Source organism: Bombina bombina, chromosome 1, assembly GCF_027579735.1.
Source record: "Bombina bombina isolate aBomBom1 chromosome 1, aBomBom1.pri, whole genome shotgun sequence".
NCBI lineage: Eukaryota > Metazoa > Chordata > Amphibia > Anura > Bombinatoridae > Bombina > Bombina bombina.
The window spans coordinates 1,469,431,943-1,469,436,942 of record NC_069499.1 but is presented as its reverse complement, the minus strand read 5'-3'; the positions used below and the strand labels follow the sequence as shown (position 1 = coordinate 1,469,436,942).

The following is a 5,000-nucleotide window of genomic DNA, read 5'->3' as shown; positions in this document are numbered from 1 at the left end:
TATATATATATATATATATATATATATATATATATATATATATATATATATATATATACATATATATACACACATACATGACTGCATATCCGTGGGGTGTGTTTATATACTTGCTTATTTACACATTTTTATATATAAAAAAAAAAACACCTCCATATTTTACTTGATTAAATCCTTTTTATGCTAAATGTTAAATAGTTTTGATACTTATTAGATTGATGTAATGCATTATATACAAATTATTGTTTTACTGTGTCAAATATATATGTTTTATTATAATCATACATCAGTCCTATAATAATGACTGAAATCAGAATAAAGCTACATATATTTGACACATAGGTACTCAGGATTTATATATACAGTATAGTAAATGTATTAGCTTTCTTGTTTGCTGGAAGTTTGTATCATATCACAACCTGTGATGCTGATGTTAACTTAACATCCCAATTTTCATCTAAAATGTATTTTGCCCCAGTTCCTTACATATAATTGTTCCCATTTGCTGGAACCGTTCTCTTCTGGATAGAGACATAGTACCCCCCTCACAATACGCTTTACTTAATACCTTGTTAAATGCAGATCCTAATTTGTAGTTAAATATAAGCAGCGTGTTCACAGAAATCTTCATACAGTGTAAGGGGCTGGGAGCTGATCAGAGAAGGTCCCATCTGTCTTGCATTACACGTGCATTCATTCAGTCTCTCCCCTGCTCCCATGGATATTATTAATAATAAAATTAAAATAGCTAATAAGAGTATTGATGACAATTAGCACTGGCATTCTGCAAATGCAAGTAGGTAGGCAATATAAAGGTGATGTTTTCCAGACAAGATAACTGTTGCATAAGAAATAACAGGTTTGGTGAAGGATCTGAAAGCAACCTATTAATAGAATAGGGAGACACTTATGTGATCCCCTCCACAGACCCCAGTTCTGAAAGACCCACCCCCACACCTGCCATAGAGCTCGCTGATCCAGGCAAAGATTTGGGAAAACGGTTTCAGGAGAACATGTTGTTGCATGTCAAAAAGGTGCATGTTTTGATAAACAGGTAATTAGTGCCAGAGGAAGTAAGCAGCAGACAGCAGGAAAACACAGGCAGCTCCAGTACCCAAATACCCCAGTATGTGCAAACGTGGCTTCAAGTCAGCAACACTGGCTGCTGTTGGGGGCGAGCCTGCCATATACAGCTGTGTATTGTGATGGGGAATGACCCCCAGTGCTTGTAGGCTATACTGTACCAGCTAACTACTCACACACATAGCCACGTACTCTATATACAGGCTTGTAACTTCAGCTGTGCTGGTAAATTAAATGTACTTGCATAGAACATAAATATAATAAATTAATATACACACACATTTAGTGAATCATATAAACCAGTACATTATGTATGGGGTAATCTAAAATGTATTGCTGTGGCTCAAGGGGTATTTGTAAGGGAAGGGCATTTTATCTCTATCTATATATATATTATACATTTATCAGAATGCAATTCGGTAACAAATCTACCAGTGTATAGTGTAAATAGTTAAATGTATATGCACTAGCCGATATAAACCCTATCTCTGTATCTATCACACACATTATATATATATATATATATATATATATATATATATATATATATATATATATATATATATATATATATATATATATATATATGTGTGTGTGTGTGTGTGTGTGTGTGTGTGTGTGTATATATAAATTTACTGTAAATGTAGGGATTATATATTTATATTTAAATATTATTTGTAGTTATATAACTATTATATTGAACGGTTTACTGTGCGAATAGCACCAGCTATATATATATATATATAATATTATATGTATTAACAAGCATATATATTTACTACTAATTTGGAAACACACGTGTTGATAAAAATGCACGAACTGAACTGACCCACCTTTATCTGCTCGTTATAATACATAATTTACAGTAAAGTGGCACATTATGTCATACTTTATATATATATATATATATATATATATAATATATATATATATATACCATATTAACCCACAGTGACAGCATCCATCTTTCTATTAAATATACTCCGAGAAAGAAACTGCTAAAATATCAGGAGCCCTAGAGTGGTGGCAGAGACCAAGAAGAGCTGTGCTGGGTCCCTGTGCTTTTCCAGCTACTGAGGTTATTACATTTCAGCTTGGTAGTTTTTTCTTATTGATGGAAACACAGACTTTGAGTTCGAAAGTGACTCGATCGAACTATGGGATGTAGAAGGTGATGAATAAGCTCGGTGCTTTGTTTTCGCCTCAGTCTTTATGCTCAGGGCCTGATATGTGCGTAGCTGGTTTGTGCGTCTCAGACAGGGGAGGAGAGGAACGGATATAGCAGAAGCCTGGGTCCCTCCATATTACTGATCACCAATCCTCCTCCTCTATCTTCAGCACTCTACCTTGTAACGTGTATATTCTGCATGTTCTAGCTGTCTATGGCAACCAAGGGGTTAAATTAATTTAGTTGGTAAGAGGGTACTCAGGGGTGAAGGACAGGAAAGAGTTTGGTATCCAGGCTAAAAATCTGGTACTAGATATTTTCACAGACTAAACCTAAACCAGAATAAAACGAAGGACAGTGAATATGAAACACTCTCACCGAAGAGGTAACAAAAAAAGTATATCTGTGGTTTGTATCTTTTTATGTGGCATTAACACATAATGCAGATTTATTTAGAAAGAAACAAAAAACGATACTTTTTATCTGGCTGAATGGAAGCTGCCCACAGATCAAGATCTAAAATTACAAACAAGTTAAAAAAAATATAAAGGAAGGAACAATGGTTTCTTTGTTGACTTCAAGGGAGGAAGAAAGACTTAAATGTGTGGCCGGGTAAATTATACGATCTCTCTGGGCTGATCTCAAAGCTCACACCGATCACATAATACCATTATCCAGATCTCTGGATGCCAATTTAAAATGCTCATGAACAATCTATTAGATATTTTACTCGCACCATAAAATTAAAAAAATTCTAGGTTTGTAAATAAATATTTAAATTTATCTTTAAAAAAATCACTTTGTGAGAAAATATATTTGCAAAGAGCTTTACAAAACAGTACAAAAATATTTTCCTTTAATTAGTTAATACTTACTATAATGATCTTTTGTGTTATAACCTCACGAAAATTGACTGACCTCTTGATTAAAATATTCAAAATATTATTGTAATTAGATTTTTTTTCAGATTTTAATTATTTATGTTTCATGTGTATTTGATTAAAGTGTGTCCTGATTACTGATACTTTTTTTTCTCTCCAACACTCTCCTTTGTAGCCAAAATAGGGTTGTTGAGATTATAACAGGAAATATATTACATATGAGTTTAATATACTGTAATTTAAATAACAATTGATTATTTTTTTTTTTTTTTTCTTGCAAAGAAAAATATGGAGTTAAGATTAAGCGAAGCTTTAGTATCTCGGTTAAAGGGAAACGGAATACAAAATAAATTAATGAAAAATATTTAAATATTTCTTGGATAAAATATAATTTAATAAAAAATAATAATAATAATAAGGATGTTGCTTATAAGGAGATATGTATATATTTAAAAAAAAATCTAAACGGCATTTTAATTGCTTTTCATTTAAAAAAAATAAAAAGCAACTAAAATGCGTTTTAGATTTTTTTTTTAGTTTATTTTATATTAAAAAAAAATCCTAAAAATAATCCTGCAGATCTAATCTAGAGAATCTTCAACTCTTCTGACTCCTCTGTTAAGTGAAAAGTCGATGAATTTAATTATAAATCGTTAAACAAAAATCTATTTTATTTTCTTCTAATGCAATATAATTTCTGCTGTGGATATATAAACCGAGATAATCGATGAAAGTATAAAAAATAAAGCTTATTTACCCTGATTCATTTGATTCGCTGAAAATTCGAAGCACAAAAAAATATTGGGAATTAGCTGAACCAAGTATACTGTCAGTTTTTTTTCTCCCTATTTTATTAAATATATTACTTGCTAGTTCATGTTTAGGAATCAATCACCTATCAGTGCTAATAAGGACAACAACAAAAATAGCTATAAAAAATATTGAAATTATTTATAAATAAATCGTTGCGAATTTAAAAAAATAAATATATGCGATTTAAAATATACCCCAACATTAAACATAGTAAACCAGCACAAAATTGCCTTGTTAAATACGAACAATTGTGCTTTAATTTTGTTTTATACGGCTTTTAAAAATAACCAATAAAATGAATATTAAATTGTAACCCTTAAATACACACACAAAAAAAAAGAGTATATATTTTTAGAATCGAGTTAGAAATGTTACCGTGATTGATAGGTTTCTAAATTTAGACTTTATTTTATGCTTAAATGTTCCACGTTTGAAATGTATTTACTTTGTTTCATAGATATATGGTCACAAATTTGTTCTTGCCTCTGGACTGCAGTATTATTGTGTAAATTAGTATTGATTTTCTCTATATGTGCTTTTTCTTATATATTAGAAAATACAATCTGCTTTAAGCGACAGAACAGGGAAAATAATCACTGAGTTTATAAGGCTTTGTCTACACGATGTATTTTTGGATATTTTAAAATATATATCCAAGTAAGAGTTTACTAATAAACATACAGATCACTCTCATTTAGGAGAAGAAAGTCTTTAAAAAAGACTATGATCAAAATAAAATAAAAAAGTATAATAATAATGAATATATCCAGTGAATAAATAGAGCAAGAAGACACCTACCTAAAACTGCGCTGTTCCTTGATCATAAATGTGAAAATCCAGAGAAAAATTGGATCTTGTGCAAAGTGATCTGGGTGGGGAAACTGATTTGCCCTGATCTGCAAGATCCTCAGTCGCTTTTATTGTTGTTCACAGAAAGAGGAAGTTTCTCTCTTGATTGCAGCCCCAAGTATTTTGGCTGTATAGATCCTTTGTCCTTGTGATTTTTTTTATTTTATGTATTTTTTTTTAGCAGGATTTGTATTTAGGATTGTGGC

General features: G+C 30.9%; 1 protein-coding gene across 2 annotated transcripts in view; it reads right to left on the bottom strand.

Annotated features, from left to right (window-relative positions):
• Positions 1–5,000, bottom strand: part of BAHCC1 (BAH domain and coiled-coil containing 1) — a 184,603-nt gene that overhangs the window by 178,889 nt on the left and 714 nt on the right. Inside the window, exon 1 of one of the 2 annotated variants that reach the window (XM_053706769.1) lies at positions 4,744–5,000. This exon is cut by the window's right edge and continues 233 nt beyond it. The exons of the other annotated variant lie outside the window; for it this stretch is intronic. The gene's annotated coding sequence lies outside the window, so the exon portion shown is untranslated. The remainder of the gene's footprint in view (positions 1–4,743) is intronic. 2 annotated transcript variants of the gene reach the window in all.